The sequence below is a fragment of the Dermacentor albipictus genome, unplaced genomic scaffold (assembly GCF_038994185.2).
Source record: "Dermacentor albipictus isolate Rhodes 1998 colony unplaced genomic scaffold, USDA_Dalb.pri_finalv2 scaffold_119, whole genome shotgun sequence".
Lineage (NCBI taxonomy): Eukaryota > Metazoa > Arthropoda > Arachnida > Ixodida > Ixodidae > Dermacentor > Dermacentor albipictus.
The window spans coordinates 160,936-175,867 of record NW_027225673.1 but is presented as its reverse complement, the minus strand read 5'-3'; the positions used below and the strand labels follow the sequence as shown (position 1 = coordinate 175,867).

General features: G+C 47.3%; 1 long non-coding RNA gene across 1 annotated transcript; it reads right to left on the bottom strand.

Annotated features, from left to right (window-relative positions):
- Nucleotides 1–13,665: 13,665 nt before the first annotated feature.
- On the bottom strand, nucleotides 13,666–14,282 carry LOC139053415 (uncharacterized). The gene is made up of 2 exons (XR_011510464.1): nucleotides 14,136–14,282; nucleotides 13,666–14,053 (listed from the first exon to the last, which is right to left on the bottom strand). It is a non-coding gene; the product is annotated as an uncharacterized lncRNA (long non-coding RNA).
- Between the last annotated feature and the right edge of the window lie 650 nt (nucleotides 14,283–14,932).

Below are 14,932 nucleotides of genomic sequence, written 5' to 3'. Positions count from 1 at the left end.
GCCAATGCTGCTCTTTTTAGAACCCGCACATGGATTTGTGCCAAAACGCGTTTTAACCACGCTTATGCATCTTTTGGTAGACGCGGATGCAGTTTTCTGCAAAACCACACGATATTGCATGCAAATGGTGCTTTTGGCAGAACGGGCGTGTGGATTTCCACCAAACGACGTGAAAAGCATGCCAATGCTGCTCTTTATAGAAGCCGCACATGGATTTGTGCCAAAACGCGTTTTACCATGCATATGCATCTTTTGGTAGACGCGGATGCAGTTGTCTGCAAAACCACACGATATGCATGCAAATAGTGCTTTTGGCAGAACGCTGTGTGGGTTTCTACCAAACGACGTGAAAAGCATGCCAATGCTGCTCTTTTTAGAACCCGCACATGGATTTGTGCCAAAACGCGTGTTAAGCATGCATATGCAACTTTTGGTAGACGCGGATGCAGTTTTCTGCAAAACCACACGATATGCATGCAAATGGTGCTTTTGGCAGTACGCGCGTGTGGATTTCTACCAAACGACGTGAAAAGCATGCCAATGCTGCTCTTTTTAAAACCCGCACATGGATTTGTGCCAAAACGCGTTTTAACCACGCTTATGCATCTTTTGGTAGACGCGGATGAAGTTTTCTGCAAAACCACACGATATGCATGCAAATGGTGCTTTTGGCAGAACGCGCGTGTGGATTTCTACCAAACGACGTGAAAAGCATGCCAATGCTGCTTTTTTTAGCACCCGCACATGGATTTGTGCCAAAACGCGTTTTAAGCAAGCACATGCACTTTTTGGTAGACGCGGATGCAGTTTTCTGCAAAACCCCACGATATGCATGCAAATGGTGCTTTTGGCAGAACGCGCGTGTGGATTTCTACCAAACGACGTGAAAAGCATGCCAATGCTGCTGTTTTTAGCACCCGCACATGGATTTGTGCCAAAACGCGTTTTAAGCATGCATATGCATCTTTTGGTAGACGCGGATGCAGTTTTCTGCAAAACCACACGATATGCACGCAAATGGTGCTTTTGGCAGAACGCGCGTGTGGATTTCTACCAAACGACGTGAAAAGCATGCCAATGCTGCTCTTTTAGAACCCGCACATGGATTTGTGCCAAAACGCGTGTTAAGCATGCATATGCAACTTTTGGTAGACGCGGATGCAGTTTTCTGCAAAACACACGATATGCATGCAAATGGTGCTTTGGCAGTACGCGCGTGTGGATTTCTACCAAACGACGTGAAAAGCATGCCAATGCTGCTGTTTTTAGCACCCGCACATGGATTTGTGCCAAAACGCGTTTTAAGCATGTTTAAACATATGCATGTTTTGGTAGACGCGGATGCAGTTTCTGCAAAACCACACGATATGCATGCAAATGGTGCTTTTGGCAGAACGGGCGTGTGGATTTCTACCAAACGACGTGAAAAGCATGCCAATGCTGCTGTGTTTAGAACCCGCACGTGGATTTGTGCCAAAACGCGTTTTAACCATGCATATGCATCTTTTGGTAGACGCGGATGCAGTTGTCTGCAAAACCACACGATATGCATGCAAATAGTGCTTTTGCAGAACGCTGTGTTGATTTCTACCAAACGACGTGAAAAGCATGCCAATGCTGCTCTTTTTAGAACCCGCACATGGATTTGTGCCAAAACGCGTGTTAAGCATGCATATGCAACTTTTGGTAGACGCGGATGCAGTTTTCTGCAAAACCACACGATATGCATGCAAATGGTGCTTTTGGCAGTACGCGCGTGTGGATTTCTACCAAACGACGTGAAAAGCATGCCAATGCTGCTGTTTTTAGCACCCGCACATGGATTTGTGCCAAAACGCGTTTTAAGGATGCATATGCATGTTTTGGTAGACGCGGATGAAGTTTTCTGCAAAACCACACGATATGCATGCAAATGGTGCTTTTGGCAGAACGCGCGTGTGGATTTCTACCAAACGACGTGAGAAGCATACCAATGCTGCTCTTTTTAGCACCCGCACATGGATTTGTGCCAAAACGCGTTTTAAGCATGCATATGCATCTTTAGGTACACACGGATGCAGTTTTCTGCAAAACCACACGATATGCATGCAAATGGTGCTTTTGGCAGAACGCGCGTGTGGATTTCTACCAAACGACGTGAAAAGCATGCCAATGCTGCTTTTTTTAGCACCTGCACATGGATTTGTGCCAAAACGCGTTTTAAGCAAGCACATGCACTTTTTGGTAGACGCGGATGCAGTTTTCTGCAAAACCCCACGATATGCATGCAAATGGTGCTTTTGGCAGAACGCTCGTGTGGATTTCTACCAAACAACGTGAAAAGCATGCCAATGCTGGTCTCTTTAGAACCAGCACATGGATTTGTGCCAAAACGCGTTTTAAGCAGGCAAATGCAACTTTTGGTAGACGCGGATGCAGTTTTCTTCAAAAGCACACGATATGCATGCAAATGGTGCTTTTGGCAGAACGCACGTGTGGATTTCTACCAAACGACGTGAAAAGCATGCCAATGCTGCTCTTTTTAGCACCCGCACATGGATTTGTGCCAAAACGCGTTTTAAGCATGCATATGCATCTTTTGGTAGACGCGGATGCAGTTTTCTGCAAAACCACACGATATGCACGCAAATGGTGCTTTTGGCAGAACGCGCGTGTGGATTTCTACCAAACGACGTGAAAAGCATGCCAATGCTGCTCTTTTTAGAACCCGCACATGGATTTGTGCCAAAACGCGTTTTAACCACGCTTATGCATCTTTTGGTAGACGCGGATGCAGTTTTCTGCAAAACCACACGATATGCATGCAAATGGTGCTTTTGGCAGAACGGGCGTGTGGATTTCTACCAAACGACGTGAAAAGCATGCCAATGCTGCTCTTTATAGAAGCCGCACATGGATTTGTGCCAAAACGCGTTTTAACCATGCATATGCATCTTTTGGTAGACGCGGATGCAGTTGTCTGCAAAACCACACGATATGCATGCAAATAGTGCTTTTGGCAGAACGCTGTGTGGGTTTCTACCAAACGACGTGAAAAGCATGCCAATGCTGCTCTTTTTAGAACCCGCACATGGATTTCTGCCAAAACGCGTGTTAAGCATGCATATGCAACTATTGGTAGACGCGGATGCAGTTTTCTGCAAAACCACACGATATGCATGCAAATGGTGCTTTTGGCAGTACGCGCGTGTGGATTTCTACCAAACGACGTGAAAAGCATGCCAATGCTGCTCTTTTTAAAACCCGCACATGGATTTGTGCCAAAACGCGTTTTAACCACGCTTATGCATCTTTTGGTAGACGCGGATGAAGTTTTCTGCAAAACCACACGATATGCATGCAAATGGTGCTTTTGGCAGAACGCGCGTGTGGATTTCTACCAAACGACGTGAAAAGCATGCCAATGCTGCTTTTTTTAGCACCCGCACATGGATTTGTGCCAAAACGCGTTTTAAGCAAGCACATGCACTTTTTGGTAGACGCGGATGCAGTTTTCTGCAAAACCCCACGATATGCATGCAAATGGTGCTTTTGGCAGAACGCACGTGTGGATTTCTACCAAACGACGTGAAAAGCATGCCAATGCTGCTCTTTTTAGAACCCGCACATGGATTTGTGCCAAAACGCGTGTTAAGCATGCATATGCAACTTTTGGTAGACGCGGATGCAGTTTTCTGCAAAACCACACGATATGCATGCAAATGGTGCTTTTGGCAGAACGCGCGTGTGGATTTCTACCAAACGACGTGAAAAGCATGCCAATGCTGCTGTTTTTAGCACCCGCACATGGATTTGTGCGAAAACGCGTTTTAAGCATGCATATGCATGTTTTGGTAGACGCGGATGCAGTTTTCTGCAAAACCACACGATATGCATGCAAATGGAGCTTTTGGCAGAACGCGCGTGTCGATTTCTACCAAACGACGTGAAAAGCATGGCAATGCTGCTTTTTTTAGCACCCGCACATGGATTTGTGCCAAAACGCGTTTTAAGCAAGCACATGCACTTTTTGGTAGATGCGGATGCAGTTTTCTGCAAAACCCCACGATATGCATGCAAATGGTGCTTTTGGCAGAACGCTCGTGTGGATTTCTACCAAACGACGTGAAAAGCATGCCAATGCTGGTCTTTTTAGAACCAGCACATGGATTTGTGCCAAAACGCGTTTTAAGCAGGCATATGCAACTTTTGGTATACGCGGATGCAGTTTTCTGCAAAAGCACACGATATGCATGCAAATGGTGCTTTTGGCAGAACGCACGTGTGGATTTCTACCAAACGACGTGAAAAGCATGCCAATGCTGCTCTTTTTAGCACCCGCACATGGATTTGTGCCAAAACGCGTTTTAAGCATGCATATGCATCTTTTGGTAGACGCGGATGCAGTTTTCTGCAAAACCACACGATATGCATGCAAATAGTGCTTTTGGCAGAACGCGCGTGTGAATTTCTACCAAACGACGTGAAAAGCATGCCAATGCTGCTCTTTATAGAAGCCGCACATGGATTTGTGCCAAAACGCGTTTTAAGCATGCATATGCAAGTTTTGGTAGACGCGAATGCAGTTTTCTGCAAAACCACACGATATGCATGCAAATGGTGCTTTTGGCAGAACGCGCGTGTGGATTTCTACCAAACGACGTGAAAACATGCCAATGCTGCTCTTTTTAGAACCCGCACATGGATTTGTGCCAAAACGGGTTTTAAGCATGCATATGCAACATTTGGTAGACGCGGATGCAGTTTTCTGCAAAACCACACGATATGCTTGCAAATGGTGCTTTTGGCAGAACGCGCGTGTGGATTTCTACCAAACGACGTGAAAAGCAGGCCAATCTGCTCTTTTTAGAACCCGCACATGGATTTGTGCCAAAACGCGTTTTAAGCATGCATATGCAAGTTTTGGTAGATGCGGATGCAGTTTTCTGCAAAACCACAGGATATGCATGCAAATGGTGCTTTTGGCAGAACGGGCATGTGGATTTCTACCAAACGACGTGAAAAGCATGCCAATGCTGCTCTGTTTAGAACCCGCACGTGGATTTGTGCCAAAACGCGTTTTAACCATGCATATGCATCTTTTGGTAGACGCGGATGCAGTTGTCTGCAAAACCACACGATATGCATGCAAATAGTGCTTTTGGCAGAACGCTGTGTGGATTTCTACCAAACGACGTGAAAAGCATGCCAATGCTGCTCTGTTTAGAACCCGCACGTGGATTTGTGCCAAAACGCGTTTTAACCATGCATATGCATCTTTTGGTAGACGCGGATGCAGTTTTCTGCAAAACCCCACGATATGCATGCAAATGGTGCTTTTGGCAGAACGGTCGTGTGGATTTCTACCAAACAACGTGAAAAGCATGCCAATGCTGGTCTTTTTAGAACAAGCACATGGATTTGTGCCAAAACGCGTTTTAAGCAGGCATATGCAACTTTTGGTAGACGCGTATGCAGTTTTCTGCAAAAGCACACGATATGCATGCAAATGGTGCTTTTGGCAGAACGCACGTGTGGATTTCTACCAAACGACGTGAAAAGCATGCCAATGCTGCTCTTTTTAGCACCCGCACATGGATTTGTGCCAAAACGCGTTTTAAGCATGCATATGCATCTTTAGGTACACACGGATGCAGTTTTCTGCAAAACCACACGATATGCATGCAAATGGTGCTTTTGGCAGAACGCGCGTGTGGAGTTCTACCAAACGACGTGAAAAGCATGCCAATGCTGCTCTTTTTGGCACCCGCACATGGATTTGTGCCAAAACGCGTTTTAAGCATGCATATGCATCTTTTGGTAGACGCGGATGCAGTTTTCTGCAAAACCACACGATATGCTTGCAAATGGTGCTTTTGGCAGAACGCGCGTGTGGATTTCTACCAAACGACATGAAAAGCATGGCAATGCTGCTCTTTTTAGCACCCGCACATGGATTTGTGCCAAAACGCGTTTTAAGCTTTTGGTAGACGCGGATGCAGTTTTCTGCAAAACCCCACGATATGCATGCAAATGGTGCTTTTGGCAGAACGCTCGTGTGGATTTCTACCAAACGACGTGAAAAGCATGCCAATGCTGGTCTTTTTAGAACCAGCACATGGATTTGTGCCAAAACGCGTTTTAAGCATGCATATGCATCTTTAGGTACACACGGATGCAGTTTTCTGCAAAACCACACGATATGCATGCAAATGGTGCTTTTGGCAGAACGCGCGTGTGGATTTCTACCAAACGACGTGAAAAGCATGCCAATGCTGCTTTTTTTAGCACCTGCACATGGATTTGTGCCAAAACGCGTTTTAAGCAAGCACATGCACTTTTTGGTAGACGCGGATGCAGTTTTCTGCAAAACCCCACGATATGCATGCAAATGGTGCTTTTGGCAGAACGCTCGTGTGGATTTCTACCAAACAACGTGAAAAGCATGCCAATGCTGGTCTCTTTAGAACCAGCACATGGATTTGTGCCAAAACGCGTTTTAAGCAGGCATATGCAACTTTTGGTAGACGCGGATGCAGTTTTCTTCAAAAGCACACGATATGCATGCAAATGGTGCTTTTGGCAGAACGCACGTGTGGATTTCTACCAAACGACGTGAAAAGCATGCCAATGCTGCTCTTTTTAGCACCCGCACATGGATTTGTGCCAAAACGCGTTTTAAGCATGCATATGCATCTTTTGGTAGACGCGGATGCAGTTTTCTGCAAAACCACACGATATGCACGCAAATGGTGCTTTTGGCAGAACGCGCGTGTGGATTTCTACCAAACGACGTGAAAAGCATGCCAATGCTGCTCTTTTTAGAACCCGCACATGGATTTGTGCCAAAACGCGTTTTAACCACGCTTATGCATCTTTTGGTAGACGCGGATGCAGTTTTCTGCAAAACCACACGATATGCATGCAAATGGTGCTTTTGGCAGAACGGGCGTGTGGATTTCTACCAAACGACGTGAAAAGCATGCCAATGCTGCTCTTTATAGAAGCCGCACATGGATTTGTGCCAAAACGCGTTTTAACCATGCATATGCATCTTTTGGTAGACGCGGATGCAGTTGTCTGCAAAACCACACGATATGCATGCAAATAGTGCTTTTGGCAGAACGCTGTGTGGGTTTCTACCAATCGACGTGAAAAGCATGCCAATGCTGCTCTTTTTAGAACCCGCACATGGATTTGTGCCAAAACGCGTGTTAAGCATGCATATGCAACTTTTGGTAGACGCGGATGCAGTTTTCTGCAAAACCACACGATATGCATGCAAATGGTGCTTTTGGCAGTACGCGCGTGTGGATTTCTACCAAACGACGTGAAAAGCATGCCAATGCTGCTCTTTTTAAAACCCGCACATGGATTTGTGCCAAAACGCGTTTTAACCACGCTTATGCATCTTTTGGTAGACGCGGATGAAGTTTTCTGCAAAACCACACGATATGCATGCAAATGGTGCTTTTGGCAGAACGCGCGTGTGGATTTCTACCAAACGACGTGAAAAGCATGCCAATGCTGCTTTTTTTAGCACCCGCACATGGATTTGTGCCAAAACGCGTTTTAAGCAAGCACATGCACTTTTTGGTAGACGCGGATGCAGTTTTCTGCAAAACCCCTCGATATGCATGCAAATGGTGCTTTTGGCAGAACGCACGTGTGGATTTGTACCAAACGACGTGAAAAGCATGCCAATGCTGCTCTTTTTAGAACCCGCACATGGATTTGTGCCAAAACGCGTGTTAAGCATGCATATGCAACTTTTGGTAGACGCGGATGCAGTTTTCTGCAAAACCACACGATATGCATGCAAATGGTGCTTTTGGCAGAACGCGCGTGTGGATTTCTACCAAACGACGTGAAAAGCATGCCAATGCTGCTGTTTTTAGCACCCGCACATGGATTTGTGCGAAAACGCGTTTTAAGCATGCATATGCATGTTTTGGTAGACGCGGATGCAGTTTTCTGCAAAACCACACGATATGCATGCAAATGGTGCTTTTGGCAGAACGCGCGTGTGGATTTCTACCAAACGACGTGAAAAGCATGGCAATGCTGCTTTTTTTAGCACCCGCACATGGATTTGTGCCAAAACAAGTTTTAAGCAAGCACATGCACTTTTTGGTAGATGCGGATGCAGTTTTCTGCAAAACCCCACGATATGCATGCAAATGGTGCTTTTGGCAGAACGCTCGTGTGGATTTCTACCAAACGACGTGAAAAGCATGCCAATGCTGGTCTTTTTAGAACTAGCACATGGATTTGTGCCAAAAACGCGTTTTAAGCAGGCATATGCAACTTTGGTATACGCGGATGCAGTTTTCTGCAAAAGCACACGATATGCATGCAAATGGTGCTTTTGGCAGTACGCACGTGTGGATTTCTACCAAACGACGTGAAAAGCATGCCAATGCTGCTCTTTTTAGCACCCGCACATGGATTTGTGCCAAAACGCGTTTTAAGCATGCATATGCAACTTTTGGTAGACGCGGATGCAGTTTTCTGCAAAACCACACGATATGCTTGCAAATGGTGCTTTTGGCAGAACGCGCGTGTGGATTTCTACCAAACGACGTGAAAAGCAGGCCAATCTGCTCTTTTTAGAACCCGCACATGGATTTGTGCCAAAACGCGTTTTAAGCATGCATATGCAAGTTTTGGTAGACGCGGATGCAGTTTTCTGCAAACCACACGATATGCATGCAAATGGTGCTTTTGGCAGAACGGGCGTGTGGATTTCTACCAAACGACGTGAAAAGCATGCCAATGCTGCTCTGTTGAGAACCCGCACGTGGATTTGTGCCAAAACGCGTTTTAACCATGCATATGCATCTTTTGGTAGACGCGGATGCAGTTGTCTGCAAAACCACACGATATGCATGCAAATAGTGCTTTTGGCAGAACGCTGTGTGGATTTCTACCAAACGACGTGAAAAGCATGCCAATGCTGCTCTGTTTAGAACCCGCACGTGGATTTGTGCCAAAACGCGTTTTAACCATGCATATGCATCTTTTGGTAGACGCGGATGCAGTTTTCTGCAAAACCCCACGATATGCATGCAAATGGTGCTTTTGGCAGAACGCTCGTGTGGATTTCTACCAAACAACGTGAAAAGCATGCCAATGCTGGTCTTTTTAGAACCAGCACATGGATTTGTGCCAAAACGCGTTTTAAGCAGGCATATGCAACTTTTGGTAGACGCGTATGCAGTTTTCTGCAAAAGCACACGATATGCATGCAAATGGTGCTTTTGGCAGAACGCACGTGTGGATTTCTACCAAACGACGTGAAAAGCATGCCAATGCTGCTCTTTTTAGCACCCGCACATGGATTTGTGCCAAAACGCGTTTTAAGCATGCATATGCATCTTTAGGTACACACGGATGCAGTTTTCTGCAAAACCACACGATATGCATGCAAATGGTGCTTTTGGCAGAACGCGCGTGTGGAGTTCTACCAAACGACGTGAAAAGCATGCCAATGCTGCTCTTTTTGGCACCCGCACATGGATTTGTGCCAAAACGCGTTTTAAGCATGCATATGCATCTTTTGGTAGACGCGGATGCAGTTTTCTGCAAAACCACACGATATGCTTGCAAATGGTGCTTTTGGCAGAACGCGCGTGTGGATTTCTACCAAACGACATGAAAAGCATGCCAATTGCTGCTCTTTTTAGCACCCGCACATGGATTTGTGCCAAAACGCGTTTTAAGCTTTTGGTAGACGCGGATGCAGTTTTCTGCAAAACCACACGATATGCATGCAAATGGTACTTTTGGCAGAACGCGCGTGTGGATTTCTACCAAACGACGTGAGAAGCATACCAATGCTGCTCTTTTTAGCACCCGCACATGGATTTGTGCCAAAACGCGTTTTAAGCTTGCATATGCTAGTTTTGGTAGACGCGGATGCAGTTTTCTGCAAAACCCCACGATATGCATGCAAATCGTGCTTTTGGCAGAACGCTCGTGTGGATTTCTACCAAACGACGTGAACAGCATGCCAATGCTGGTCTTTTTAGAACCAGCACATGGATTTGTGCCAAAACGCGTTTTAAGCAGGCATATGCAACTTTTGGTAGACGCGGATGCAGTTTTCTGCAAAAGCACACGATATGCACGCAAATGGTGCTTTTGGCAGAACGCGCGTGTGGATTTCTACCAAACCACGTGAGAAGCATACCAATGCTGCTCTTTTTAGCACCCGCACATGGATTTGTGCCAAAACGCGTTTTTAAGCAAGCACATGCACTTTTTGGTAGATACGGATGCAGTTTTCTGCAAAACCCCACGATATGCATGCAAATGGTGCTTTTGGCAGAACGCTCGTGTGGATTTCTACCAAACGACGTGAAAAGCATGCCAATGCTGGTCTTTTTAGAACCAGCACATGGATTTGTGCCAAAACGCGTTTTAAGCAGGCATATGCAACTTTTGGTAGACGCGGATGCAGTTTTCTGCAAACCCACACGATATGCACGCAAATGGTGCTTTTGGCAGAACGCGCGTGTGGATTTCTACCAAACGACGTGAGAAGCATACCAATGCTGCTCTTTTTAGCACCCGCACATGGATTTGTGCCAAAACGCGTTTTAAGCATGCTTATGCAACTTTTGGTAGACGCGGATGCAGTTTTCTGCAAAACCACACGATATGCATGCAAATGGTGCTTTTGGCAGAACGCGCGTGTGGATTTCTACCAAACGACGTGCGAAGCATACCAATGCTGCTCTTTTTAGCACCCGCACATGGATTTGTGCCAAAACGCGTTTTAAGCATGCATATGCAACTTTTGGTAGACGCGGATGCAGTTTTCTGCAAAACCACACGATATGCTTGCAAATGGTGCTTTTGGCAGAACGCGCACGTGGATTTCTACCAAACGACGTGAAAAGCATGCCGATGCGGCTCTTTTTAGCACCCGCACATGGATTTGTGCCAAAACGCGTTTTAGGCATGCACAAGCACCTTTTGGTAGACGCCCCCGCAGGGGCGTCTGCGCAAGCAGGCGTTTGGTGTGTTGCGACACCACGGACCCGAGCACACGAGGGTTGGACCCTCCCGCGTGTAGTCGTGCGCGGCTTAGCCGTGTCCGGGGAAAGGGGGATCCTGGGAGGTTGAGCCGATGCTGGGTGATCGGACCTTTAGGGCCCCCCGGCGGAGGCAACACACCTCTTTGGCCTCTGCTTCACGTAGACGGCACCCCCGGACTGACCCACCCGGGGGAAATCGGTAGTCGCCTCTTCCTATCTCTCCCTTCTCAAACCTTCGTCTTTATCTCTCACTTTACATCTTTCCTGTCTTCTTCTCTCTTCCATTTACTTCCTTTCTCCACGGCGGCAAGGGTTAACCTTGTGTGGATATCCTACCTTGGGTACACCATATTTGGTTATAGTGACGGCGTACGGCTGGCGTCGTGCAGGCTTGGACACAAGCCCTGCCGCGTCCCCTCGTTGGGCTCCGTGGTGGGCGGTCGGCGCTGTTGCCGAACACACACACTTTCCTATGGCAGCTCAAATCTCTGTTGTCCATGATCGGCGTCTCAAAAGATGCCGCACCGAAGTACCGTTTCAATTCTCCTTTCGAAGCAACGCTCCATCCTTCCCCAAATACTATGTAGTCCACAGTGAAAGTAACACACCTATTAGAAAGCTTTCTCCATTCCTGGTCGCCAAATGCCTGAAAGATAAAATCGGACAGACATACAAAGCCTCCAAAATGTCTAGCGGGGACCTCCTCCTAGAATTGAATAGTAAAGATCAAGCAGATAAGCTGTCTGAACTTACCAGTATTGGCGAGGCGACAGTGACTGTTTCAGCCCACAGAACACTCAATACAAGTAGGGGAGTAATATCTGAAGAAGATTTTATTGGACTAAGCGACGAGGAACTGCTGGAAGGTTTCCAGGAACAAAATGTTACCAAGGTACAGAGAATAGTAATCCGCAGAAACGATCAAGAAATCCCCACCAAACACGTTATACTCACCTTCGGAACAAGCGTAATGCCTACCTCGCTCGATGCAGGTTATGTTAAAGTCAATGTAAGACCATATATTCCAAACCCCAGACGATGTTTCAAGTGCCAAAGGTTTGGACACGCTTCACATGCATGTCGAGTACAAACAACTTGTGCTAAATGGAGCTCCAACGAACACCAATCTGAGAATTGCACTTCTTCCCCACATTGTGTTAACTGCAAGGGAGATCACCCAGCTTATTCACGGTCCTGCCCTTGCTGGAAAAAAGAAAAAGAAGTCATTGCTCTAACTGTAAAAGAAAAAATTTCGCTCTTTGAAGCCCGAAAGCGGCTTTCGTATCTTCCGCGAAGAAGTTATGCCGAAGTGACGCAGGTGGGGGCAGCGTCACAGAGGCCTCCGGAGTCCTCCGAGCCCACGCGCAGTGGTGCCGCAGTGACTCCTCCCGCCCCCGTGGTGGAAGCAGTCAGTACTGCTCCACCCTCTTCGACGGCCCTGCAGACACCAGCCCCGCAGGGCCCTAAGATCAAGCGAACCCCAAGGCCCGAGACACGTGTCTCGGCGCCTAACTCGATCCTCCAGCGCCTCAGAGAGAGCGATGGAGGTCGACGCAAAAACCCCGGTGTCATTGACACCGAAGGACAAGCGCTCTCTTGAGCGCGGTAAGAGGGACAAGATCCCAATAACCACCCAAAATAAGAAAGCGATAACCTGAAGGTTATCGCTCATTTGTATTAGCGTTTTTATCCATGTCACCTATAATCCCACCTCTTAGTTTTTCGTAGTGCCAGTTTTACCTTTCAATTTCAAGATGGCTTTTATTATTCATTATAATTCCCCGCAGGGGCGTCTGTGCAAGCAGGCGTTTGGTGTGTTGCGACACCACGGACCCGAGCACACGAGGGTTGGACCCTCCCGCGTGTAGCCGTGCGCGGCTTAGCCGTGTCCGGGGAAAGGGGGATCCTGGAGGTTGAGCCGATGCCGGGTGATCGGACCTTTAAGGCCCCCCGGCGGAGGCAACACACCTCTTTGGCCTCTGCTTCACGTAGACGGCACCCCCGGACTGACCCACCCGGGGGAAATCGGTAGTCGCCTCTTCCTATCTCTCTCTTCTCAAACCTTCGTCTTTATCTCTCACTTTACACCTTTCCTGTCCTCTTCTCTCTTCCATTTACTTCCTTTCTCCACGGCGGCAAGGGTTAACCTTGTGTGGATATCCTACCTTGGGTACACCATATTGGGTTATAGTGATAGCGTACGGCTGGCGTCGTGCAGGCTTGTACACAAGCTGTGCCGCGTCCCCTCGTTGGGCTCCGTGGTGGGCGGTCGGTGCTGTTGCCGAACATACACTTTTTCCTATGGCAGCGCAAGCCTCTATTGTTTATGATCGGCGTCTGAAGAGATGCCGCACCGAAGTACCCTTTCAATTTTCCTTTAAAAGCAACGCCCCAACATTTCCAAAGTACTATGTAGTGCATAGTGAAAGCAACATTCCGGTAAGGAAACTCTCTCCTTTCCTGGTAGCGAAGTGTCTGAAAGAGAAAATCGGACCAACATACAAAGCATCCAAAATGTCTAGCGGGGACCTCCTCCTAGAACTGAATAACAAAGATCAAGCAGATAAGCTCTCTGAACTTACCAGTATTGGCGACGCGACAGTGACTGTTTCAGCGCACAGAACACTTAGTACAAGCAGGGGAGTAATATCTGAAGAAGACTTTATTGGCTTAAGTGACGAGGAACTGCTGGAAGGTTTCCAGGAACAAAATGTGACAAAGGTGCAAAGAATAGTAATCCGTAGAAACGACCAAGAAATCCCCACCAAACATGTCATACTTACATTTGGTACAAGCGTAATGCCTACCTCTCTGGATGCAGGATACGTAAAAGTAAACGTCAGACCATATATCCCGAACCCAAGACGGTGTTTCAAGTGTCAAAGGTTCGGACATGCTTCACATGCATGCCGAGGCCAAACAACCTGTGCTAAATGCAGCTCAAATGATCATCAATCAGAGAATTGCACTTCTTCGCCACATTGTGTTAACTGCAAGGGAGATCACCCAGCTTATTCGCGGTCCTGCCCTTGCTGGAAAAAAGAAAAAGAAGTCATTGCACTAACTGTTAAAGAAAAAATCTCGTTCTTCGAAGCCAGGAAACGACTGTCGTACCTTTCGCGACGCAGTTATGCCGATGTGACGCAGGCGGGGGCAGCGTCACAGAGGCCTCCGGAGTCCTCCGAGCCCACGCGCAGTGGTGCCGCAGTGACTCCTCCGGCCCCCGTGGTGGAAGCAGTCAGTACTGCTCCGCCCTCTTCAACGGCCCTGCAGACAGCAGTCCCGCAGGGCCCTAAGATCAAGCGCACTCCAAGACCCGAGACACGTGTCTCGGCGCCAAACTCTCGGTCCTCCAGCGCCTCAGAGAGAGCAATGGAGGTCGAAACAAAAACCCCGGTGTCCTCGACACCAAAGGACAAGCGCTCTCTCGAGCGCGGAAAGAGGGACAGAATCCCAATAACAACTCTAAATAAGAAGGCGATAACCTAAGGGTTATCGCTCTGTTGTATCTGCCTTCTTCTGATACATGTCACCTAGCATCTTTCTTATCTCTCATTCAATCGTTAATATCATTTTTTACCTTTCAATTTTATAATGGCTTTTATGATCCATTGGAACTGTAGAGGTCTCTTACATAACTTAGGTGACATAAAAGGCCTGTTGATAAACTTCTCTCCTGTGGCCCTGTGCTTACAGGAAACCAACCTAGGCGATAAACACAAAAACATTTTAAAGGGTTTCACTGTGGTACGGCGCGACCGTACTCAGGCGAACCGGCTGTCGGGTGGTGTAGCCATAGTTCTTCCAGGTGGTACAGCAGCCAGAGAAGTTCCCATTAACACTCATATAGAAGCCGTTGCTGTCACCGTTTTAGCTCACAAAACCATCACCATTTGTTCAGTATACATTCC